A 27,266-nucleotide genomic window follows, 5' to 3' on the forward strand; every position below is an offset into this window, starting at 1 on the left:
CTCCAGAATCTCCCGCATTGCCTGATAACATGCTCAACATAAACTTTTCAAACGCAAAATGAGAGAATGGACACAATGACTCTGTCTCTATATTGTATGTGCATTAATTGATTTCTTGAGAAGAATTAGCCAGCTCTTTTGCCTTTATGTTGACACTATATGTCTTAGAATTTAATCTCTCCTGGAGTAATGTTCAACACAAAGCAAGCTGGCAGTGGACATCAGTCTTTCCTGGCCATGTGAATTTATCATGGTGTTAACTCATATACCTCAAGAGCTGAGTTATATCTGCACACAACTTTTGGAATATGGTCTCCATGACTTTCTTTTTTTTTTTTTCTTTTTGAAACAGAGTCTCGCTTTGTTGCCCAGGCTGGAGTGTAGTGGTGAGATCTTGGCTCACTGCAACCTCCGCCTCCCAGGTTCAAGTGATTCTCCTGCCTCAGTTACCCGAGTAGGTGGGATCACAGGTACCCACCACCACATCTGGCTATTTTTTTGTATTTTTAGTAGACACAGGGTTTCATCATGTTGGCCGGGCTGTGAGTCAGTAAAATCACTTGAACCCAGGAGGTGGAGGCTGCAGTGAGCCAAGATCATGCCACTGCACCCCAGCCTGGGTGACAGAGCGAGCATCTCAAAAAAGGGAAAAAAAAAATTGACAGGGCCTGGTGGTGCATGCTGTAATCCCAGCTACTCAGGAGGATGAGGCAGGAGAATCGCTTGGACCTGGGACACGGAGGTTGCAGTGAGCAGAGATCACACCATTACACTACAGCCTGGGCAACAAGAGCGAAACTCCGTCTCAAAAAAAAAAAAAAAAAAAATCGGCCAGGCGCGGTGGCTCAAGCCTATAATCCCAGCACTTTGGGAGGCCGAGGTGGGTGGATCACAAGGTCAAGAGATCGAGACCATCCTGGTCAACATGGTGAAACCCCGTCTCTACTAAAAATACAAAAAATTAGCTGGGTATGGTGGTGCGTGCCTGTAATCCCAGCTACTCAGGAGGCTGAGGCAGGAGAATTGCCTGAACCCGGGAGGCAGAGGTTGCGGTGAGCCGAGATCGCGCCATTGCACTCCAGCCTGGGTAACAAGAGCGACACTCCGTCTCAAAAAAAAAAAAAAATCTGTTACATAACTAAAAGAAGATGGAGACTTGGGTTAAAAAGAAGTCACATAAAAGCAATCCTCCAGATTAAAACATTGGGATTTTAATTAATTACAAATTCAACATGAGCCAACACTACAAGTCTACTAAAAAACAGCAACTTCAAGCTGCATTAGTGTCCACATGTGCAACATCCAGATCCAATTCAGCTACCAAGGGATATTATTTCCAGTTCCAAATACATTTTGGAAGGGATATTAACAAAGTTTAATGTCCTTAGGGAGCTATCAGGATGATGAAAATATTATCATATGAGAAATAGTTGGAATTGCAAAGGATATTTATCCCAAAGGTTGTTAAAATTGTGAGGGGAATGGTAGAGAGGACAGAATTACTACCTTAAGATATCTAAAAGGTTATCACGTAGAAAAGAGATTCAAATTTTGTATAGCTTGAGGGCAGAATTAAGATCAATAAATACAATTATAAACAGTAGATTTTAACCCAAAGATCAGCTTTTTTTTTTTTTTTTTTTTTTTTTGAGACGGAGTTTCGCTCTTGTTACCCAGGCTGGAGTGCAATGGCGCGATCTCGGCTCACCGCAACCTCTGCCTCCCGGGTTCAGGCAATTCTCCTGCCTCAGCCTCCTGAGTAGCTGGGATTACAGGCACGTGCCACCATGCCCAGCTAATTTTTTGTATTTTTAGTAGAGACAGGGTTTCACCATGTTGACCAGGATGGTCTCGATCTCTTGACCTCGTGATCCACCCGCCTCGGCCTCCCAAAGTGCTGGGATGACAGGCTTGAGCCACCCCGCCCGGCTCAAAGATCAGCTTTATAACAATTGACAGTAGCACAAAATAAATTGAGTTGCCTTGTAAATTATGAGTTCCTCTTACCACTGGAAGGAACTTCAGCATGGACTAGGAGACTGGATTAAACATTTCCAAGTCTATAATTATCCTGAAGCATTAATGTTCAGTATAATTCAAAACACATGAGAATTATCTTCTCTGAGGTGTTAAATTTTATTTCAAGTCAATCAAAATAGATATAAGTGGCCAGGCACAGTGGCTCACATCTGTAATCCCAACACTTTGGGAGTCTGAGGTGGGCGGATCACTTGGAGTAAGGAGTTCAAGACCAGCCTGGCCAACATGGTAAAACCCCATTTCTACCAAAAAATACAAAATTAGCCAGGCGTGGTGGCACACAGGAGGCTATTCGGAAAGCTGAGGCAGGAGAATCACCTGAACCTGGGAAGCGGAGGTTGCAGTGATCTGAGATCACGCCACTGCACTCCAGCCTGGGTGACAGAATGAGACTTCATCTCAAAAAAAAAAAAAAAAAAAAAGAAAGAAAGAAAAGAAGAAAAAGGTATAGGCCATGCACGGTGGCTCACGCCTGTATCCCAGTACTTTGGGAGGCCAAGGCAGGTGGATAATGAGGTCAAGAGATCGAGACCAGCCTGGCCAACATGGTCAAAGCCCGTCTCTACTAAAAATACAAAAATTAGCTGGGCGTGGTGGCACACTTGTAGTCGCAGCTACTCAGGAGGCTGAGGCAGGAGAATTGCTTGAACCCGGGAGGCAGAGGTTGCAGTGAGCCCAGATCGCACCACTGCACTCCAGCCTGGCACCTGGCGACAGAGCAAGACTGTCGAAAAGAAAAAAAAAGGTATAAAATCAAATATATTCTCATTTCATAATGGTAGATGCTTTGTGTAGTTTAAGTAGCTACCCTATTTCAGAAATATTAAGTAAAACTCTATCATTCAACATGAGCAGCAGAATCTTAATTTGAAGCTTTTTTTTTTTTTTTTTTTTTGAGACAGAGTTTCACTCTTGTTATCCAGGCTGGAGTGCAATGGTGCGATCTCGGCTCACCGCAACCTCTGTCTCCTGGGTTCAAGCAATTCTCCTGCCTCAGCCTCCCGAGTAGCTGGGACTACAGGCGTGCACCACCATGCCCAGCTAATTTTTTGTATTTTTAGTAGAGACGGGGTTTCACCATGTTGACCAGGATGGTCTCGATCTCTTGACCTCGTGATCCACCCGCCTCGGCCTCCCAAAGTGCTGGGATTACAGGCTTGAGCCACTGCGCCCGGTGTAATTTGAAGCTTTTGAGTGGAGATCTTATCTTCCCAGAGGTTATTTCCAAGCTAACAGTTCAGATTTCACTGTTTTGAAAAGTAATATTTATTTAGAAGCACTCACGTGAACAATATATACACATTAGCAGAGTTTGAGTTTTTTGAGAAGGGTGGAAAAACAGAATTACCATAGAGTTTAAGAGTGAGGCAGTGGCGGCGGAGAAAAAAATTTAAAAATAAAAAATAATAAAAATAAATTTTAAAAAAAGAGTGAAAGGTGGGACAAGGTGTGGTGGTTCACGCCTATAATCCCAGCACTTTGGGTCGCCCAGGTGAGCGGATCACCTGAGGTCAGGAGTTTAAGACCAGTCTGGCCAATGTAGTGAAACCACGTCTTTTAGGAAAAAAAAAAAGAAAAAGAAAAGAGTGAAAGGTGGAAGGATGACTGATGAAAGACAGAAACCTTGAGTTTGAAGGAAGGCACCAAACAAAAAGGGCAAGATAGGGTAAAAAAATATAGAATCTAAGTGAAATGGAGGTTGGGAAAATGACACCACAGAAAACAAGTACATATGGAGCAGAAGAATTGTGAATATAGAAGAAAATAGTGTATGAATATTGGACAGGGTGACAAAAACGCTTTTGATGTGAAAAGGTGTGGGTGCGATAAAGAATGCTGGGTTAATTTAAGGCTCTCTGTAAAAGCATCTTCAGGCTTTGTACTGGGTAAGCGGAAAGGCAGGAAGGCACGGAAAGAGAACAATGTCAAAGAAAGCTTTTGGCATAAAGGGGCTGGGCAGTCAGGAATCTTAAGGGGAACAGTGGTTGGGAAAATAGCACTATGGAAGCCAAAAATGGGACAAAAAGGTCCAGCAAGCAATGGTACATGTCTAAATGAAGGGTTTGGAAGATTCTACAATGGTGATATGTGAGGTTTTACAGTATACATGTACATATACACATTTAGTCCAGTCCACTGTATAAAGAGAGCCACCAAGAGGTACCAAGGAGAGGAGGTCGACTGCTAACCCAGTGAGAATGTGGGAATATGGGACTGGGGGAAGCAGAGACAAAGGCACACACAAAACCCTGGTGTCTGTATATGATACAAAAGTTTCTATTTCTCCCTGCCTTTTTTTTTTTTTTTTTCCTGAGACAAAGTTTCACTCTTGGTCACCCAGGCTGGAGTGCAATGGCATGGTATCTGCTCACTGCAACCTCTGCCATCCCAGGTTAAAGCAATTCTCCTGTCTCAGCCTCCCAAGTAGCTGGGATTACAGGCGCCTGCCACCACGCCCAGCTAATTTTTATATTTTTAGTAGAGACAGGGTTTCAACACATTGGCCAGGCTAGTTTTGAACTACTGACCTCAGGTGATGCGCCTGACTCAGCCTCCCAAAGTGCTGGGAATACAGGAGTAAGCCATCATGCCCAGCTGCTTTTCTTATTATTAAGGTTTTCAAATATGTAGACTAAAGGTTATTTTAATGGGGAAAAGGAAATAAGGTAGAATGCACACCAGACTGCCACTGTGTGAAAATGTATACTTACAGACAAGACTCAGAAAGTAATATTAAATAAATCAAGGCCGGGCGCGGTGGCTCAAACCTGTAATCCCAGCACTTTGGGAGGCCGAGGCGGGTGGATCACGAGGTCGAGAGATCTAGACCATCCTGGTCAACATGGCGAAACCCCGTCTCTACTAAAAAAATACAAAAAACTAGCTGGGCGTGGTGGCGCGTGCCTGTAATCCCAGCTACTTAGGAGGCTGAGGCAGGAGAATTGCCTGAGCCCGGGAGGCGGAGGTTGCGGTGAGCCGAGATCGCGCCATTGCACTCCAGCCTGGGTAACAAGAGCGAAACTCCGTCTCAAAAAAAAAAAAAAAAAAAGCCGGGCGCGGTGGCTCAAGCCTGTAATCCCAGCACTTTGGGAGGCTGAGGCGGGTGGATCACAAGGTCAAGAGATCGAGACCATCCTTGTCAACATGGTGAAACCCCGTCTCTACTAAAAATACAAAAAATTAGCTGGGCATGGTGGCGTGTGCCTGTAATCCCAGCTACTCAGGAGGCTGAGGCAGGAGAATTGCCTGAACCCAGGAGGCGGAGGTTGCGGTGAGCCGAGATGGCGCCATTGCACTCCAGCCTGGGTAACAAGAGCGAAACTCCGTCTCAAAAAAAAAAAAAAAAAAAAATCAGAAAAATGTTAAGGTGACATGATTATAAGTGATCTTTTTCTCCAGAATGTCTTTAATAATATTGTCACTTAAAATCCCTCAAGTTGGTCAGGCGAGGTGGCTGTTATCCTAGCACTTTGGGAGGCCAAGGATGGCAGATAGCCTGAGCTCAGGAGTTTGAGACCAACCTGGCCAACATGGCGAAACCCCATTTCTACAAAAACATCCAAAAATTAGTTGGGTGTGGTGGCTCACACCTGTAGTCCCAGCTACTTGGGAGGCTGAGGTAGGAGAATTGCTTGAGCCCTGGAGGTGAAGGTTACAGTGAGCTGAGATCGCACCACTGTACTCTAGCCTAGGCAACAGAGGGAGACCCTGTCTCAAAAAAAAAAAAAAAAATCTCTCAAGTTGGTGCTGCTCGCCAGGGTCAGGCACCGGGTCCTGGTAGAGGGTAGGCTGTGAAGAACACGGAGGTGCACAGCAGTCAAGGCTCACAGGGAGGGAGCAGTGTTCCCACCTATCTCAAAACACACAAACCCAAGCTGTCTCCACAAGGTACATCTCAGGTTGTGGGTGCCTGGGCGCAGTGCACATGCACCAACCTACTCCCCGCCCCCGCCTACTGGTGGGGTAGCCCCATGCTCTGCATGAACCATGGCTGCTGTGGTCAGTGGCAGTGGTGAGCAGCAGCTGCAGGGTATCCCGGGGGAGGAGCAGGTTTGGTGCTGAATTTAGTTGATTTTCATTAGAAAGAGCCAAACCTGGAAATTTAGGAAGTTTTATGGATTACTGTAATATATTCATAAGATACCTAATGTTGACATTTTAGTAGGCTACACAGATGTTTGGGGAGATGTACAACCTATAAATGATGATGATGGTTATCACAAAGCTATTTTAACAGCCAACCCACTGCTTAGGATTTTTATACAAAAGAAGGAAGGAGTAGGCATTATTACCTTTGGTACAGACATGCTAATAGAGAAGATGTTGTAACTGATGCACTATGTTTTGTCAACCACAGAAAAAGACTATATCCAGTCACTGCTATGCCACAAGACTTCAGACCTGTGTCTTCTATCATAGATGTGGATGTTCTCTCAGGAACTCAGCATCTCCTAGGACTCTATATCCAGCATAGTTTCGGCCTAAGGAAGACCCCCCCATGACTTAGAGAGCATCCCAGGGATCATTTATATCCTCGCTTGTTCCAGACCTGGCTCACAGCTCAGAACTATGAACTGTTAATGATGAAGTTTTTAGAAGCTGATAGTACGTAAGGTTCAGGGAAGTGTCTCAATCAAGTAAACAAGACATGATGATTGCAAACAACAGCAATCTCATCTTTTTTTTTTTTTTTTTTTTTGAGACAGAGTTTCGCTCTTGTTACCCAGGCTGGAGTGCAATGGCGCGATCTCGGCTCACCGCAACCTCCGCCTCCCGGGTTCAGGCAATTCTCCTGCCTCAGCCTCCCGAGTAGCTGGGATTACAGGCATGTGCCACCATGCCCAGCAATCTCATCCTAACAGTGAGACCGGCAAAGCAGGAGAATAATGTTGCTGGGAACAGTCAGATTTCTGGTAGCTCCAGCCAATCTGCTGATAATAGGTTTCTTCCCTATCCACAGCAGATTGAACCAAATTTTGAGCCAAAGAATGAAGACAGTGAGGAGGATGACATCATTATTTAAGATAATGGTATACCACAGAAGACTGCTAAAGCCATTCCTACTATCAAAAGCCTGGAATCGTTAACACAAACAGAACAAACTCAGTTTTGAGTCTCGACAGAATGATTTTACTTCTAATTAAGTGAGTTTAGCAGTGGTGCAAACATAGAATTTGAAACACATGCTCCAGATCAAAGACTCTTAGAAGATGCAACAATCATAACATTATGAAACCATCATTTGAATGTTTTCTGAGTGAGGATGTCACAGGACTTGTAAATTTGGGTAGTTTTAAGAGCTTTTAAACCTCTGAGCCAATGACCTAGAATAGGCATGAGAACAATATTACAAGTTTGAAAGCTTATTAAAATAAATAGAGGCCGGGCACGGTGGCTCAAGCCTGTAATCCCAGCACTTTGGGAGGCTGAGGCGGGTGGATCACGAGGTCGAGAGATCCAGACCATCCTGGTCAACATGGTGAAACCCCGTCTCTACTAAAAATACAAAAAATTAGCTGGGCATGGTGGCACGTGCCTGTAATCCCAGCTACTCAGGAGGCTGAGGCAGGAGAATTGCCTGAACCCAGGAGGTGGAGGTTGTGGTGAGCCGAGATCGCGCCATTGCACTCCAGCCTGGGTAACAAGAGCGAAACTCCATCTCAAAAAAAATAAAAATAAAAATAAAAAAAATAAATAGAAACAGAAAGTAGATTAGTGGTTGCCTAGGGCTGGGGAGGGGGAAATAGGAAGTGACTATAAATGGTTACTGGGTTTGTTTCTGGAGTAATGAAAATATTCTAAAATTAAATTGTGGTGATAGTTGCACAACTCTGCATACACTAAAAGCCACTAAACTATATATATATATATATTTTTTTTTTTTTTTTGAGACAGGGTTTTACCACGTTGGTCAGGCTGGTCTCGAACTCCCGACCTCAGGTGATCCACCCTTCTCAGCCTCCCAAAGTGCTGGGATTATAAGCATGAGCCACCACGCCTGGCTAAACTATATACTTTAAAGGGATCTTATGGTATATATATTAATAAAGCTGTCAAAATATTATTAAAATAGTACTTTGAGGCCGGGCATGGTGGCTCACGCCTGTAATCCAAGCACTTTGGACACCAAGGCGGGCAGATCACCTGAGGTCGGGAGTTCAAGACCAGCCTGACCAACATGGTGAAACCCTGTCTTATTTTTTAAAAAAATAAAATAAAACAGTACTTTGATTACTGTTCATATAAACTTTGGTGGATCAGAAGTGACTTTAAGTCTAAAATCAAGGGGCTTTTGTTAATGAAATTATGTGCTTTTGGCTGGGCGTGGTGGCTCACGCCTGTAATCCAAGCACTTTGGAGGCGAAGGCGGGCAGATCATCTGAGGTCGGGAGTTCAAGACCAGCCTGACCAACATGGTGAAACCCCGTCTTTAAGAAAACAAAAACCAGGACGGGCACGGTGGCTCAAGCCTGTAATCCCAGCACTTTGGGAGGCCGAGGCGGGTGGATCACGAGGACAAGAGATCGAGACCATCCTGGTCAACATGGTGAAACCCCGTCTCTACTAAAAATACAAAAAATTAGCTGGGCATGGTTGTGCGTGCCTGTAATCCCAGCTACTCAGGAGGCTGAGACAGGAGAATTGCCTGAACCCAGGAGGAGGAGTTTGCGGTGAGCCGAGATCGTACCATTGCACTCCAGCCTGGCTAAGGAGAGCGAAACTCCGTCTCAAAAAAAAAAGTCTCAAAAAAAAAAAAAAAAAAGAAAAAGAAAACAAAAACCAGCCGGGCGCAGTGGCTCAAGCCTGTAATCCCAGCACCTTGGGAGGCCGAAGCGGGTGGATCACAAGGTCAAGAGATCGAAACCATCCTGGTCAACATAGTGAAACCCCGTCTCTACTAAAAATACAAAAAATTAGCTGGGCATGGTGGCGGGTGCCTGTAATCCCAGATACTCAGGAGGCTGAGGCAGGAGAATTGCTTAAACCCAGGAGGCGGAGGTTGCGGTGAGCCAAGATTGCGCCATTGCACTCCAGCCTGGGTAACAAGAGCGGAACTCCGTCTCAAAAAAAAAAAAAAGAAATTAAAAACCAATTACTATTTTTAGGAATTGCTTTCCATGTTATGACGCACCTGAAGCTATGTTCCTGAATTACAAAATTCTGTGACAGTTGTTCACATTGTTGTTTTTCCATCCTATAGCTTATATATTTAAAAACTAATTCCAAACAGGTATAATTTTTTTTCATTTGGTTTTCTTAATAGAGACAGGGTTTTACCATGTTGGCCAGGAGGGTCTCGATCTCTTGACCTCGTGATCTGCCCACTTCGGCCTCCCAAAGTGCTGGGATTACAGACATAAGCCACCGCGCCTGGCCTTCTCTTGCTTTCTTAACCTCTCCCTCTCCTATTTCAAACAGGTATAATTTATGTTGTGAAAAGCAGTTAATGGCCAGGCGTGGTAGCTCAAGCCTGTAATCCCAGCATTTTGGGAGGCTAACGTAGCCAGATCACTTGAGATCAGGAGTTTGAAACCAGCCTGGCCAACATGGCGAAAAACCCATCTCTACTAAAAATACAAAAATTAGTCAGGCATGGTGGTGCATGCCTGTAATCCCAGCTACTTGGGAGGCTGAGGCATGAGAATTACTTGAACCTGGGAGGCAGGGGTTGCAGTGAGCTGAGACTGTACCTCTGCACTCCAGCCTGGGTGACAGATTGAGACTCTGTCTCAAAAAAATAAATAAATAAAGTTGGCCTGGCGCGGTGGCTCACGCCTGTAATCCTAGCACTTTGGGAGGCGGAGATGAGTGGATCACGAGGTCAAGCGATCCTCTTAAAAAAAAAAAAAAAAAAAAAAAAAAAAAAAAAGCCGGGCGCGGTGGCTCAAGCCTGTAATCCCAGCACTTTGGGAGGCTGAGGCGGGTGGATCATGAGGTCGAGGGATCGAGACCATCCTGGTCAACATGGTGAAACCCCGTCTCTACTAAAGATACAAAAAATTAGCTGGGCATGGTGGCACGTGCCTGTAATCCCAGCTACTCAGGAGGCTGAGGCAGGAGAATTGCCTGAGCCCAGGAGGCGGAGGTTGCGGTAAGCCGAGATCGCGCCATTGCACTCCAGCCTGGGTAACAAGAGCGAAACTCCGTCTCAAAAAAAAAAAAAAAAAGGCCGGGTGCGGTGGCTCAAGCCTGTAATCCCAGCACTTTGGGAGGCCGAGGCAGGTGGATCACGAGGTCAAGAGATCGAGACCATCCTGGTCAACATGGTGAAACCCCGTCTCTACTAAAAATACAAAAAATTAGCTGGGCATGGTGGTGCATGCCTGTAATCCCAGCTACTCAGGAGGCTGAGGCAGGAGAATTGCCTGAACCCAGGAGGCGGAGGTTGCGGTGAGCCGAGATCGCGCCATTGCACTCCAGCCTGGGTAACAAGAGCGAAACTCCGTCTCAAAAAAAAAAAAAAGTCGATGTCAGTGACTTTGGTAATATGAGACTCTCTCCTTTAACATTCTTGTATTTACTCCTAATTTCACTAGAAAGCATTCCTGTTGTTTTGTGTATCTACATGTACACTGGAATGTTTTTGTACTCTTTTAATGTATTCAAGTAGTGTGAATGTTTTCAAAACAAAATGTACCAAGATTAAAAGATTTTTAAGGCCGGGCGCGGTGGCTCAAGCCTGTAATCCCAGCACTTTGGGAGGCCGAGGCGGGTGGATCACGAGGTCGAGAGATCGAGACCATCCTGGTCAACATGGTGAAACCCTGTCTCTACTAAAAATACAAAAAATTAGCTGGGCATGGTGGCGCGTGCCTGTAATCCCAGCTACTTAGGAGGCTGAGGCAGGAGAATTGCCTGAACCCAGGAGGCGGAGGTTGCGGTGAGCCGAGATCACGCCATTGCACTCCAGCCTGGGTAACAAGAGCGAAACTCCGTCTCAAAAAGAAAAAAAAGATTTTTACACATGGAACAAACCTGTGTACTTTTTTATAAAACGATTTTGAATTTCCTTTAATGGGATTATTCTAGGACCACTGCCTAACACTGATAGAAATATGTGGTATTTGCCACTGACAGATAGAGTTTACGCATAATATTTTCCTTCTAATTTAAAAAAAATATTTTTTAAAAAACAAGGCCTTACTCTGTTGCCCGAGTTGGAGTGCAGTGGTGTGATCATAGCTCACTGTAACCTCGACCTCCTGGGCTGAAGCAATCCTCCCACCTCAGTCTCCTGAGTAGCTAGGACTACTACCATGCCCTGCTAATTTAAAAATGTTTTCATAGAGATGTGGTCTCTCTATGTTGTCCAAGCTGGTCTGGAATTCCTGGACTCAAGCGATACTCCTGACTTGGCCTCCCGAAATATTGTGATTACAAGCGTGGAACCACTATGTTTGACCAGTATTTTACTATTATGAACAATGTTGGAGTGAATGACCTTCTATCTAAACCTACTTATGTAATATTTGCTTTTCTCACGAGTAACAGATGGCATCAAACCAGACAATGTCCTATCACTACCTCCATTTACTCTATCTTGTTTTTGATTAGTAATAGTCTTAAGAAGAAGCATTTTTTCCTGAGGATGTCTCTTTATTGCAGAAAAAAAAAAAAAAAAAAAAAAAAAGAAGCATTTGACTAAAGTAGCTGGGAAAAAAAAGCAGCATGGTGGCTCATGTCTGTAATCCAAATACTTTGGGAGGCCAAGGCAGGAAGAATCACTTGAGCCCAGGAGTTCAAGACCAACCTGGGTGAAGCCAAGGAATTCCAGGTTACAGTAAGCTGTGACGGCATCACTGTACTCCAGCCTGCACAACAAATCAAAACACTGTCTTTAAAAAAAAAGAAAAAAAAGCAGCTGGGTGCAGTGACTCACACCTGTAATCCCAGCACTCTGGGAGACCAAGGTGGGCAGATCACCTGAGGTCAGGAGTTCAAGACCAGCCTCACCAACATGGCGAAACCCCACCTCTCCTAAATATACGAAAATTAGCCCAGCATGGAGGCAGGTGCCTATAATCCCAGCTACTCAGGGGAGGCTGAGGCTGGAGAATTATTTCAACCCGGGAAGCGGAGGTTACAGTGAGCCAAAATTGCACCATTGAACTCCAGCCTGGGGTTAAAGAGAGATTCTGTTTCAAAAAAAAAAAAAAGATTCTTAGCACTGAAATGTCCTAAATAAATAAATAAATAAAAAGCCGGGCACGGTGGCTCACACCTGTAATCCCAGCACTTTGGGAGTCCAAGGCGGGCAGATCATGAAGTCAAGAGATCGATACCATCCTGGCCAACATGGTGAAACCCTGTCTCTACAAAAAATAAAAAATTAGCTGGGCATGGTGATGGTGATGCATGCCTGTAGTCCCAGCTACTTGGGAGGCTGAGGCAGGAGAATTGCTTGAACCCAGGAGGTGGAGGTTGCAGTGAGCCAAGATCTCAACACTTTACTCCAGCCTGGCAAAAGATCAAGACTCAAAAAATGGGAGGCCGAGGCGGGCGGATCACTTTAGGTCAGAAGCTCGAGACCAATCTTGCCAACCTGGTGAAACCCCATCTCTACAAAAATTAGCTGGGCATGGTGGCAGGCACCTGTAATCCCAGCTACTCAAAAGGCTGAGTCAGGAAAATCACTTGAACCGGGGAGGTGGAGGCTGCAGTGAGCCAAGATTGTGCCACTGCACTCCAGCCTGGGCAACAAAGCGAGACACTGTCCCAAAAAAGAAAAAAAACAGTACTATGAATACACTTATAAATCTTTAAGAAGGCTGGGTGCAGTGGCTCATGCTTGTAAACCCAGCACTTTGGGAGGCTGAGACAGGCACATTGCTTAAGTTCGGGAGTTCAAGACCAGCCTGGCCAACATGGTGAAACACCATCTCTAGTAAAAATACAAAAATTAGTCAGTTGTGTTGACATGCGCCTGTAACCCCAGCCACTCGGGAAGCTGAGGCAGGAGAATCTGCTTGAACCTGGGAGGCAAAGATTGCAAGTGAGCCAAGATCATGTCACTGCACTCCAGCCTGGGTGCCAGAGTGAGACTCCATCTCAAAAAAAAAAGAAAATCCCCAATCATTTCATTATTATTTTTTTTGAGACGGAGTTTCACTCTTGTTACCCAGGCTGGAGTGAAAGCCCGTCTCTACTAAAAATACAAAAATTAGCTGGGTGTGGCGGCACACCTGTAGTCCCAGCTACTCGGGAGGCTGAGGCAGGAGAATTGCTTGAACCCGGGAGGCAGAGGTTGCACTGAGCTGAGATAGAGCCATTGCACTCCAGCCTGGGCAACAAGAGCGAAACTCCATCTCAAGGAAAAAAAAAAAAAAAAAGAAAAAGAAAGAAAAAGGAAAAAAGAAACAAGCAGTTGAACTCTGATTAGTTAGGCACCCTTGTACAATCCTGCCCACCAGACTACGAGTGTTATCTCGCTATTTGCCATATGACAATGCTTCCTCCATCTGTGAATATATTGGCCAAGTAAACTATCAATAGCAGAGCCTGGTAATTCAAAGTTTTGGCTTTTCATTCACAGAAAGTAATTTGTATGACTTAGAAAGGGAAAGATATGTTCTTTGGTTCTTATCTTTTTACCTATCCTGCGAATGCCAGCTTGTTACTTAGGTAACTGCCTCTGATCAACCCACGAAGAATTTATAAATCAATGTGAACACTGTTGCTCATCAGTTTTTGTTTATTTTTCAGACAGACTCTCACTCTGTCAGCTAGGCTGGAGTGCAGTAGCACAATCTCAACTCACTGCAACTTCCGCCTCCTGGGTTCAAGCGATTCTCCTGCCTCAGCCTCCCGAGTAGCTGGGATTACAGGCATGCGTCACCATGCCCAGCTAATTTTGTATTTTTAGTAGACACAGCGTTTTTCCATGTTGGTCAGGCTGGTCTTGAACTCCCAATCTCAGGTGATCTACCCACCTCGGCCTCCCAAAGTGCTGGAATTACAAGCGTTGAGCCACCATACCTGGCCTTTTTTTTTTTTTTAAATAGAGACTGGGTCTTCCTGTGTTTCCCAGACTGATTAGTTTCTTTATCTGTAAAGTAAAAGAATGATTTCTATTACCCTGTCCAGCAAGACATAGTTACTGTGAATAATTTTTGTTCGTGAATGTCTACAAAATATAATGATTATACTTTTTAGTATACTTGATTCTGAGCCTGTTCTTTTTATTTATTTATTTATTTTTTATTTTTTTATTTTTTTAAGACAGGGTTTCACCATGTTGGTCAGGCTGGTCTTGAACTCCCAACCTCAGGTGATCTGCCCGCCTTGGCCTCCAAAGTGCTTGGATTATAGGAGTGAGCCACCGTGCCTGGCGAGCCTTTTCTTCTTTTTTTTTTGAGACGGAGTTTCCCTCTTGTTACCCAGGCTGGAGTGCAATGGTGCAATCTCGGCTCACCACAACCTCCGCCTCCTGGGTTCAGGCAATTCTGCCTCAGCCTCCTAAGTAGCTGGGATTACAGGCATGCGCCACTATGCCCAGCTAATTTTTTGTATTTTTTTAGTAGACACAGGGTTTCACCATGTTGACCAGGATGGTCTCGATCTCTTGACCTCGTGATCCACCCACCTCGGCCTCCCAAAGTGCTGGGATTACAGGCGTGAGCCACTGCACCCGGCTTGAGCCTGTTCTTTTTTAAAAAATTATTTTAGGGAAGTTTTTGCCCAAAGTTCATAGAGACTTCTTTCTTCTCACCCGGCCCCAAAGTCATTGCTAATTTTTACAAAGCAGTGAATGAACAGTTCATAACTCCAAAGATAGATATCACTCAGAAAAGTTTTACCACAAAAAGGCCTTTTTTTCCTTCCATTTTTGGCACACTAGTGTCTCACTTAGTAAGTCCTTTTCTTTTTCTCTTTTTTTTTTTTTTTTTTTCTGAGACGGTGTTTCACTCTTGTTACCCAGGCTGGAGTGCAATGGCGCGATCTCGGCTCACCGCAACCTCCGCCTCCTGGGTTCAGGCAATTCTCCTGCCTCAGCCTCCTGAGTAGTTGGGATTACAGGCACACGCCACCATACCCAGCTAATTTTTTGTACTTTTAGTAGAGACGGGGTTTCACTTGTTGACCAGGATGGTCTCGATCTCTTGACCTTGTGATCCACCCCCCTCGGCCTCCCAAAGTGCTGGGATTACAGGCGTGAGCCACTGCGCCCGGCTTCTTTTTTTTTTTTAAGATGGGGTTTCACCATGATGGCCAGGCTGGTTTTGAACTCCTGACCTCAGGTGATCCACCCACCTCGGCCTCCGAAAGTGCTAGGATTACAGGCATGAGCTACCACGCCGGGCTGAGTCTTCAATTCAAGTTAACAATAAGTTGGCCAGGTGCAGTGGCTCATGCCTATAATCCCAGCACTTTGGGAGGCCGAGGCGGACAGATCACCTGAAGTCAGGGGTTCGAGATCAGCCTGGACAACCTGGCGAAACCTCGTCTCTACTAAAAATATAAAAATTAGCTAGGCATGGTGGCATGTACCTGTAATCCCAGCTACTTGGGAGGCTGAGGCAGGACAATCACTGGAACCCGGGAGGTGGAGGTGCAGTGACCCAGGACCACACAATTGCACTCCAGCCTGGGTAAGAAGAGTGAAATTTCCCCTCTCTCATATATATATACATATATATATACATACACACACACACATACACACACACACACACACACACACACACACATATATATACACACACACACAAAAAAAAATTAGCTGGGTGTGGTGACACATGCCTGTAATGCCAGCTACTTGGGAGGCTGAGGCAGGAGAATCGCTTGAACCTGGGAGCTGAAGGTTGCAGTGAGCCCAGATCGCACCACTGCACTCCGTCAGCCTGGGTGAAAGAATTAAACTCCATCTCTCTCACACACACATGCACACACAAAAAGAGACAGGGTCTCACTATGTTGCTCAAAGTGATGATCTTTTTTTTTTTTTTAAATATATATATATATTTTTTTAAGATGGGGTTTCACCATGTTGGTCAGGCTGGTCTTGAACTCCCAACCTCAGGTGATCCACCCGCCTTGGCCTCCAAAGTGCTTGGATTACAGGCGTGAGCCACTATGCCTGGCCTTCAAATTGGTCTTAAACTCCTGGCCTCAAGTGATCTTCCCACCTCAGAATGAAGTATTCTGTTCCACGAACATGCTGGGATCCCAAACAAGTACTCAAACAACTTCTTCTTCTTCTTTTTTGAGACAGGGTCTTGCTCTATCGCCCAGATTGGAGTGCAGTGTCACAATCTCGGCTCACTAAAGCCCCACCGCTTTGCAGTTTCAAGCAATCCTCCCACCTCTGCCTCCTGAGGAGCTGGACTACAGGAAGGAGCCAGCACACTCTGCTAATTTTTAAATTTTTATAGAGACAAGGTCTCACTATATTGCCCAGGCCGATCAAACAAGTTATTGATAAGAGCCCATATCATTTCTTTTTCTTCAGTCAAAATATTTAGCTCTATCTGAAAGCTACAGTGCTATCTATATTCAAACATGTAGTAGGTTTCTCTTCTGTCTAGGTTTTAATTTTTTAAATGACACAAAGTAAACTATGCCACAGTAAGTAACTACAAATCAAATTTAAATGATACAATATATTTCATGAGTGTCCACATGTAACCAAATGCTATCTATAAACTAATTTTCATTTTCCTTCATCTCACCATTTTAGCAACAAGTAAGGATTTTCTCTATTAAATATGCTGAATTGAAACTAAAAATTTTCAATCTTGGCCAGACACAGCGGCTCAGGCCTGTAATCCCAGCACTTCGGGAGGCTGAAATGGGCAAATAATCTGAGGTCAGGAGTTTGAGACCAGCCTCACCAACATGGTGAAACCCTGTCTCTACTAAAAATACAAAAAAATTAGCCGGGCATGGTGGCACACGCCTGTAGTCCCAGCTACTTAGGAGGCTGAAGCAGGAGAATCACTTGAACCTGGGAGGCAGAGGTTGCAGTGAGCCAAGATCGTGCCACTGCACTCCAGCCTGGGCAAGAATGAGACTGTCTCAAAAAAAAAAAAAAAAAAAAAATTCAATCGTATTCATTTTAACGTAAGGTCAAAATTTAAGCATGAGTGTGTGATTCTATAGTCTATCTCCTCTCTTTCACAATGTTACCTTTTATAATAACTAACATATATAATGTACTTTACAATTTAGAATGTTTTCATATATGGTATCTAATTTAACCTACATAACATATCATAGGCCTCATCTGAAATATGAGGAAACAGTGGTGGGGGAGGGGAAAAAAGACAAAAAAAGAGGAAACAGTGGTTTTGTTACTCATCAAAGGCATGCAGCCAGTGAGTGACACTCAAAACTCAAACCCAGCGATTATAACCAATATAGCTCTAAGGAAATTACTATAAGAATTATTGGCAGAGGGATAGTTCAGTGAGGCAGCAGAAAATGTTAGGCTTCCTTCCCTTTTGAGGCCTAAAAAATTGGCCGGGCGCGGTGGCTCAAGCCTGTAATCCCAGCACTTTGGGAGGCCGAGGTAGGTGGATCACGAGGTCGAGAGTTCGAGACCATCCTGGTCGACATGGTGAAACCCCGTCTCTACTAAAAATACAAAAAATTAGCTGGGCATGGTGGCGCGTGCCTGTAATCCCAGCTACTCAGGAGGCTGAGGCAGGAGAATTGCCTGAGCCCAGGAGGCGGAGGTTGCGGTGAGCCGAGATCGCGCCATTGCACTCCAGCCTGGGTAACAAGAGCGAAACTCCGTCTCAAAAAAAAAAAAAAAAAAAAAAAAAGAGGGCTGGTCTGAAGGTAGTGAGTTATCTCAATTGATTGTTCACAGTCAGTTACAGATCGAACTCCTTGTTCTACTCTTTCCCCCCTTCTCACTACTGCACTTGACTAGTCTAATAACAATAATAAAGAAAAGAAAAGAAAGACAGACTCAGGCTGGGTGTGGTGGCTCACACCTGTAATCCCAGCACTTTGGACCAGCCTGGCTAACAGGTGAAACCCCATCTCTACCAAAAGTACAAAAATTAGCTGGGCATCGCGGCCTAGGTGTGGTGGCTCACGCCTGTAATCCCACCTATTTGGGAGGCTGAGGCAGGATTGCTTGAACTTGGGAGGCAGAGGTTGCAGTGAGCCGAGATTGCACCACTGCACTCCAGCTCTGGGCAACGGAGCAAGAGTCTGTCTTGGAACACACACGAACACACACACACACACACAAAATTAAAAAAAAAAAAAATAGCCAGGCATGATAGCATACACCTGTAATCCCAGCTACTCAGGAGGCTGAGTCACCAGAATCACTTGAACCCAGGAGGTGGAGATTGCAGTGAACTGGGATCATGCCTCTGAACTCTAGCCTGGGTGACAGAACGAGACAATGTCTCAAAAATAAATAAACAAAATAAAATATTCAAAATACCCTTTTTATATTTTGAATTCAACACATCAAATAACATATCAAAAACGTGAAAATGCAAAGAAATATGGGCACTGAGATGCACAATCCCTCAGCTAATTGGAAACAAAGTCAATAATCTAGGTACTGTGGTACCCAATCCAGGACTCTTTACAAACATCATACCATGTGACCTCTAAGATACAGAAATAATATTTGCTAAATTCAAAAGTATTTTTAATCTGATCACTACTGTTTCTGTCTCCTCATATCTACTCACACAATGACCTTTAATAGTGCTAACAGGTTACATTTCATAATACTATTACCAGATTACCTCACAGATAAAACTTGAGAATTGACAGCTCATGATAATCTCCCAGCCTCAAAAGAACAATAGGAAAACAAACAAAAGACACAAAAAGCAAAATAAAAACAAAAAAAAAAGCAAAAAAAAAAAAAAAGAAAAAGAAGAAAGGCATCTGTTTTGCCATATTTATCTTTGGAATCCTACCACATACTACAATGCCTGGAACATATTAGATGCTCAATGAACGTTTATTTCATAAACTATAGGTTTTGCCCTCTGCTAATACTAGCCGCCAGACTTAAATATTAGACCAAACAAAAACAGTGAAATATCATTATTTTACATTTGGTATCTCTAAGCATTTACAATATAAACAGAGGATTTACTAAATAAAATAATGTTTACAATGAAATAAAAGGGGAACATTTATTTATTAAATTAGTGAATTTAGTAAAATTTATGTTACTAAAACATTTTAAGCACTATACAAATTAGCTGATCCATTAATTATAATAATTTTGAGAAACTGCTCACTTCCTGAAAATAAAAAGGAAGACAAAATAAAATAAAAACCAAAGAAAAAAATAGTAATTCTTACCTATTGAAATGGTCTTGGCTAACCTTTAGACATCATCACTTTGTTAGCCTAGTTAGAATCATCAAATGCACTAGAAAGCAATAAAATTACAGATATAGTACAAGGACCACTAGACTAGAATTTAGACTCTAGTCCAGGCTTTGCCAATAATCTGATATATGACAGTGGGCAATTCATTTTTCTTGAGTCTGTTTATGAAAACTAGACAGCTGAACTCCTAATCACTGCAAACTGTTTTAGTCTTTTTATTTTTTATTTTTTTTCTGATTCCTTTTTTCTACACATAATAATTATTTATTTTTTTGAGACAAAGTCTTGCTCTGTGGCCAGGCTGGAATGCAGTGCTCAATCTCAGCTCAATGCAACTTCTGCCTTCTGGGTTCAAGCAATTCTCCTCCCAAGTAGTTGGGATTACAGGCACACACCACCACGCCCAGCTAATTTTTGTATTTTCAGTAGAGATGGGGTTTCACCATATTGGCCAGGATGGTCTCTATCTCTTGACCTTGTGATCCGCCCACCTCAGCCTCTCCAAGTGCTGGGATTACAGGCCTGAGCCACTGTGTCTGGCCAGTGTCAAATTTGTGCTGTTATTGTTGTTTATTAAAAAAAGGGGGGTAGCCGGGCGCGGTGGCTCAAGCCTGTAATCCCAGCACTTTGGGAGGCCGAAGCGGGTGGATCACAAGGTCAAGAGATCAAGACCATCTTGGTCAACAAGGTGAAACCCTGTCTCTACTAAAAATACAAAAAATTAGCTGGGCATGGTGGTGCGTGCCTGTAATCCCAGCTACTCAGGAGGCTGAGACAGGAGAATTGCCTGAACCTATGAGGCAGAGGTTGCGGTGAGCCGAGATCGTGCCATTGCACTCCAGCCTGGGTAACAAGAGTGAAACTCCGTCTCAAAAAAAAAAAAAAAAAAAAAAAAAAATTAAAAAAAAAGGGCGGGGGTAAAAGGGGACTGAATTAGTCAGGTGTGGTGGCAGGTGCCTGTAATTCCAGCTACTCAGGAGGCTGAGGCAGGAGAATCACTTGAACCCAGGAGGTGGAGGTTACAGTGAGCCCAGATCGAACCACTGCACTCCAGCTTAAGCAACAGGAGCAAAATTCCATCTCAGAAAATAAAATAAAATAAAAGGGGGACCAGCTGGGCGAGGTGGCTCATACCTGTAATCCCAGCCCTTTGGGAAGCTGAGGCAGGTGGATCACCTCAGGTCAAGAGTTCGAGATCAACCTGGCCAACATGGTGAAACTCAGTCTCTACTAAAAAATGCAAAAATTGCCGGGCGCGGTGGCTCAAGCCTGTAATCCCAGCACTTTGGGAGGCCGAGGCGGGTGGATCACGAGATCAAGAGATCAAGACCAACCTGGTCAACATGGTGAAACCCCGTCTCTACTAAAAAAATACAAAAATTGGCCGGGCGCGGTGGCTCAAGCCTGTAATCCCAGCACTTTGGGAGGCCGAGGCGGGTGGATCACGAGGTCGAGAGATCGAGACCAACCTGGTCAACACGGTGAAACCCCGTCTCTACTAAAAATACAAAAAATTAGCTGGGCATGGTGGTACATGCCTGTAATCCCAGCTTCTCAGGAGGCTGAGGCAGGAGAATTGCCTGAACCCAGGAGGCGGAGGTTGCGGTGAGCCGAGATCGCGCCATTGCACTCCAGCCTGGGTAACAAGAGCGAAACTCTGTCTCAAAAAAAAAAATACAAAAATTTAGCTGGGCATGGTGGCGTGTGCCTATAATCCCAGCTACTCAGGAGGCGGAGGCAGGAGAATTGCCTGAACCCAGGAGGCGGAGATTGTGGTGAACTGAGATCGCGCCATTGTACTCCAGCCTTCGTAACAAGAGGGAAACTCCGTCTCAAAAAAAAAAAAAAAATGCAAAAATTGGCCGGGTGTGGGACTGGGTGTGGTGGCTCACGCCTGTATGTAATCCTAGCACTTTGGGAGGCTGAAGTGGGCAGATCACCTGAGGGCAGGAGTTCACCAGCCTGGCCATCATGGTAAAACCCCATCTTTTAAAAAATAAATAAATAAATAAATAAATAAATAAATAAATAAATAAATGTGGGGGGTGGGCACGGTGTCTCACACCTATAATCCTAGCACTTTGGAAGGCCGAGGTGAGTGGATCAAGAGGTCAGGAAATTGAGACCATCCTGACCAACATGATGAAACTAAATACAAATACGTGTCTACTAAAATACAAAAAATTAGTCAGGTGTGCTGTCCCACGCCTGTAGTCCCAGCTACTCAGGAGGCTGAGGCAGGGGAATCGCTTGAACCCGAGAGACGGAGGTTGCAGTGAGCCAAGATCATGTCACTGCACTCCAGCCTGGATGACAGAGTGAAACTCTGTCTCAATTAAAAAAAAAAAAAGTGAGCCTGCTAATCTTCTTTGAATTGTTACAATTTTAGTATGTGTGCTACGGAAGCAAGTACTCAAATTTGATATTCTGAATGTGTTAAATTTTGCTACATTATTTGATAATGAAACTTAGGACAATTTCTAAAAATATACAACTAGTAACATATTACTTTTACCATCTACATTAGGAGAGAGCAATACAAGAAAAACAAACATAAGCATCCAATAATGAGGCCTGCTTTGTCAGCTGAGTTGGCCGGAATCATACTGGATTTTACAGTATAAACCACTGCTATGTATAAGTACATATATGTATATAAATGTGCACATACCATTGGTATATACTTGCTTATGCAAATATATATATATATTTGTGTGGGGGGTGTGAACTTTAAAACTTCTTTTCAAGTATAAAACAATACTAGAGGCCGGGTGAAGTAGCTCACACCTGTAATCCTAGCATTTTGGGAGGCCAAGGCAGATGGATCACGAGGTCAGGAGTTCAAAACCAGCCTGGACAAATGGTGAAACCCCGTCTCTACTAAAAATACAAAAATTAGCCAGGCGTGGTGGCATGCACCTGTAATCACAACTACTTAGGAGGCTGAGGCAGAAAACTGCTTAAACCCAGGAGGCGGAGGTTGAAGTGAGCCAAGATCACGCCACTGCACTCCAGCCTGGGCGACAGAATGAGACTCTGTCTCAAAAAAAAAAAATCAATACTAGTTTACAACAAACTCAAACAGTACATTAGGTCATGTAAACTACTGCAAAGTAAAAAGTATTCTACCTCTCTTCTTCTCCATAACTACTGTTAACCTTTTTATTGTGTATCCTTCAAGAAACTATCTGAGCAAATGCAAGTATACATATGTACCTGTGAAGGTGTGTGTATAAATCTAGGCAGTTGCCACTTCTTCAATGTGGGGGTGGGGAGGAATCTCAAGTACTCCATACGCATGTTAAATACATTGAAATACATGGAAAAGTGGTGACACAGTCACTGGTACAAAGTATTATACTCTTCAGAAATGAGTGTTGAATTGAATACATTTAATTTTCATGCCTGGAGGCGATATGGAGCAACTGCGCAGAAAGAGTGGTGGGCAAGAAGCCAGATAACATGGGTTCTAATCTAACTAGTTGGATAGTCTTAAGCAAGCCATGAAATCTTCCTAAGCAGTTTTTTCTGCTTTTATAAAAGGACAGGGGTTTGACTAAGATTCCTTCCAACTCTAAAATGTTTTAATTCTAAGATGGCCGTCTGTAACATTGTTCTCTTGCGCTAGCTGTATTAAATATTATGGGGAAAAAAAAAGATAACAAGAAAGAAACACCACTGCAACCTCCAGTCTTCCAAGAGTAAATTTCTGTGAGTCATCAAACTATCAAAATATAGTTGTGACAGAACTATTGGCATAATTATATTTGAAAGCAAAGTAGTAGATTATTAAAATCTGAAAGTTGGTTTTTTGTTGTTTTTTTTTTTAACAAAGCTTTGATTGACATTTTTCCTTTTTTGGAGGTGGAGAGAGCTACTACTTAGTTTGAAAAGAAACACTTCCCTCCCCGAAAAGAAAACAATTTAAGTATGAGTTAAAACGATGAAACTAAGTCAAACTGACATTTTGTTTTACAGAACATGCTGGAAAGGTGACTGGGAAAGCAGATTGGAAAGAATCACAGCTAATTTCCTCTTCTGGAAGCTTTTGGCCCTTTTTCTTTCGGTTTCTTACGCCCCCTCGAGACACACTCCACCCTGCTCCACACAAGCCACAGGTATCACATGGGGAGGAAATCCCTTTGATCATATTTAAAAAGTTCTCTGCCTCAATTTACCTTAGGTGTCACAGGGTTTAGGAAGGCAGTCCGCGGGCCTGAGGTCACCCACCCACCCATGCCTTCCGTCGACAGTCCGGAGAACGCGGGCAAGCAGCCCAGGCCGGGCCACCACCGCCGGGCAGGCGCGGCCTTCCCGCCCTCCCCAACAGCGCCGGCCCGAGGGGAGTGGAGGGGAAAAGAGAGGGGAGGGACGGGGAGAGGTAGGAGGGAAAGCGGGGGAGGGGAAAGCCTACACAGCTGTACCCACCGCGCCAGGACACCCGGCCCCAACTGCCCGCGGCGATCGGCTCCGTCCAAGGGGAGGGTCCCGGAGGGGGCGCGGCCCAAGCCCCAATCTGGAAACGCCAACTCCGCTCTGCGGCCTGGCCCCAGCCTAGGTGAAGGGAACGGAAGTCCCTTCGTCTCCCTCACGCGCCTCCACTGGCCGGCCCATCCCCTGGAGAAACCTGGAGTCGCGAAACCCGAAGTGCGTCCACATCAGGCCCTCAAAAAGATAGCGGGTGCGGTCCGTCAGTCTCCCGGCCCGGGCAGCGCCACTGGGCCACGGCAGTGTCCTTCCCACCCCCAGCCGGGAGGTCAGCCTCCTGCCCTGCAAAGCCCCTCCTTCTTCCCCCCCTCCGCCATTTTCCAACTTACCTTTTGGGCCCCGCGTCCCTCGACGAGTGCCGCACCCGCTCCGGGCGCCGCCAAGGTCCCACCACCTCCCCAAACCGGAAGGGGGCAGTAAGAAAAAATGAGGCCCTCGTAACCCCCACGCGCGCCCCACCCCCACCCCGCGTCCCAGCTGGAACCCAGAAGCTGACCTAGCGGGCGCACATGCGCAGTGAGCACCTCGTAGTCTCCGCCCCTAGCTCCAGCGTTTCTTCTTTTAGCCTCAAGGACGGTTTTTCCCACGGTTTTTACCTGTTGGGCTCTGGGGTTGAGGAACAGGGGAAGAGAGTAAAAGGACGGAAAAGAGGAGGGAGAAGGGGCAAAAATGTTGAGTTCTTACTATAGACCAGGTACTGTATTAGGCATGTAACCTGTTATTTGTTGTAATGTTGACAACCCTGTAAAATAAACACTGTTTTGGGGGGTTTAATTTTACAAAAGAAACCGAGGCCCAGAGGGGATAACTATCCCAATATCCGGCGGCTAATAAACAAAGTAACTGAGATTAGAATCGGATCTGTTTCCAAGAAGGGAAGGATGAAAGGGATGACGAGAAAGGGAGACCCTGGGAGAATGGCGGGGGGGTCAAGATTGGGAGGTGAATGGAAAATTAATAGAGGAAAAAGAAAGCAGATGGACAGGAAACACAGGAAGTCTGTGAACACAAAATGCTGGTCCCACCCTGGATTTATTTCAAATGCGTTGTAAGATTGTCAGATCAACATAGGAATTTTTGTTTCAGAAACATGGAATCTTAAAGGGTAATATAGTGAGATGATGGATTCTGAATATTTCATTTAAAATGAAATCAAGTGATGCAAGATACTTATGATACTCCCTTCACGACTAGGGAACTTGGAGGGAGGAGAGGAAATAATTTTCTTAAAACTCCTTAGTTTCCTGTTTATTCTCCCCTTGGGCACGCTACCCTATCTTCTAACAAATCAGAACTAGTCCTTGTGCCCCGCCCATTCTCAGTTTTCCTGCCTTAGTCTAATTTGCTCAAACTACTCCCTCTGTCTGCGAGAAAAGACTGCCGATGGCTGGGTGTGGTGGCTCACGCCTGTAATCACTGCAGGGGTTCGAGACCAGTCTGACCAACATGGTGAAACCGCCGTCTCTACTAAAAATTAAAAAATTAGCCTGGCGTGGTGGGGCACGCCTGTAGTCCCAGCTACTCAAGAGGCAGGAGAATCGCTTGAACCCCGGAGGCAGAGGTTGCAGTGAGCCGAGATCGCACCACTGCACTCCAGCCTGGGCGACACAGATCGAGACTCCGTCTCAGAAAAAAAAAGAAAGAAAGACTGCCTGTACACAAAGCCTTCTCTGATTTTCTTAGCTGAGGTTAATCTCTTCATGCTCTGAACTCTAGTGGCACTTCTCAAATTTTTGTTTTTGCTTTTTTTTTTTAAGCACTATTTTTTTCTTCTGGTAAAACTTACATAACCTAAAATTTTGTTTCTACTGGGCGTGGTGGCTCACGCCTGTAATCCTAGGACTTTGGGAGGCCGAGGTGGGTGGATAACCTGAGGTCAGAAGTTCGAGTCCAGCCTGACCAACGTGGTGAAATCCAGTCTCTACTAAAAATACAAAAATTAGCCCGGTGGCCGGGCGCGGTGGCTCAAGCCTGTAATCCCAGCACTTTGGGAGGCTGAGGCGGGTGGATCACGAAGTCAAGAGATCGAGACCATCCTGGTCAACATGGTGAAACCCCGTCTCTACTAAAAATACAAAAAATTAGCTGGGCATGGTGGCACGTGCCTGTAATCCCAGCTACTCAGGAGGCTGAGGCAGGAGAATTGCCTGAACCCAGGAGGCGGAGGTTGCAGTGAGCCGAGATCGCGCCATTGCACTCCAGCCTGGGTAACAAGAGCGAAACTCTGTCTCAAAAAAAAAAAAAAATTAGCCCGGTGTGGTGTGGTGGCACGTGCCTGTAATCCCAGCTACTTGGGAGGTTGAGGCTGAAGAATCGCTGGAACCGGGGAGGCAGAGGCTGCAGTGAGCCGAGATCATGCCACTGTACTCCAGCCTGGACAACAGAGTGAGATTCCATCTAAAAAAATAAATAAATAAAATTTACCCTTTTAACCATTTTTCACTGGCAATAAGTACACTCACATTGTTGTGCCACCATCTCCAGAACTTTTTCATTATACTTGGCACTTAAATTTGTGCCTCTAGTATGGAGGCACGGTGCTTTGTGCCATGTAGTATAGCCACTTGTGTACACACCTTGTCTCACCTATGTTGTAAGCTTATTTATGGCAAGATCGATGTTGAACTCATTTTTGTGATTCCTATTCCTCCAAACCCCTTAGAGGTCATCTTTAATTCCTTTCTCTCATATCCCACATCCAATCCATCAGCAAATCTTGTCATCTCTATCTTCAAAATATATCCAGAACATCACCAATTCTTGACTCCACTGTGATGACCCTCGTGCATCTCTCTCGGACTGTAATAGCCTTCTCAATGGCCTCCCACTTACATTCTTGCTCCTCTGCAGTCTATTCACACAACAGCCAGAGTTATCCTCATGAAATATGTCAGATTATTGTCATTTCACTGCTCAGATCCCTTAATTGGTTTCCCGTTTCCCTCAAAGTAAAAGCCACAGATTTATAATTACCTACCAAAGTTATATAGCCAGCCACCAAGATGACCACCAATGGCCTTCACCACTTGCTATTTACACCCCAGGGTAGTTCTCTTTTATAATGAACCAGGGCTGACTGTGTCATCAGTAGTATATGGTAGAAACGATAGCATGTGACTTACAAGACCAGGCCATAAAAGGCATTGTGGTATCTGCCTTGCTCTGTTTTTGGATTGGTTGCTGTAGGGTAAGCCAGTTGTCATTAGGAGGATACTCAAACTGCATGTGGAGGCTGGTCTGAGTGAAGTGGTGTTTACAACCAATTGATCACAACTAGTTATGGATTTCTTCCTTCTCTACTCCCACTCCTTTACTTCACTAGCCTTAAAAACAAAAACAAAAACAAAAACAAAAACAAAAAAAACAAAAAAAAAAACAAGCCAGGCGTGGTGGCTCAAGCCTGTAATCCCAGCACTTTGGGA

General features: G+C 44.6%; 1 protein-coding gene across 4 annotated transcripts in view; it reads right to left on the reverse strand.

The window, feature by feature from the left end:
- Window positions 1-24,282, reverse strand: part of XIAP (X-linked inhibitor of apoptosis) — a 50,632-nt gene extending 26,350 nt beyond the window's left edge. Inside the window, exons 1-2 of one of the 4 annotated variants that reach the window (XM_074391978.1) lie at window positions 24,174-24,282; window positions 23,785-23,910 (exon numbers count right to left, since the gene is read on the reverse strand). The gene's annotated coding sequence lies outside the window, so the exon portion shown is untranslated. The other 3 variants (XM_010341719.2, XM_074391976.1, XM_074391977.1) reach the window with 3 other exon arrangements.
- Window positions 24,283-27,266: the final 2,984 nt, after the last annotated feature.

Source organism: Saimiri boliviensis, chromosome X (genome assembly GCF_048565385.1).
Source record: "Saimiri boliviensis isolate mSaiBol1 chromosome X, mSaiBol1.pri, whole genome shotgun sequence".
NCBI classification, from domain to species: Eukaryota; Metazoa; Chordata; class Mammalia; order Primates; family Cebidae; genus Saimiri; species Saimiri boliviensis.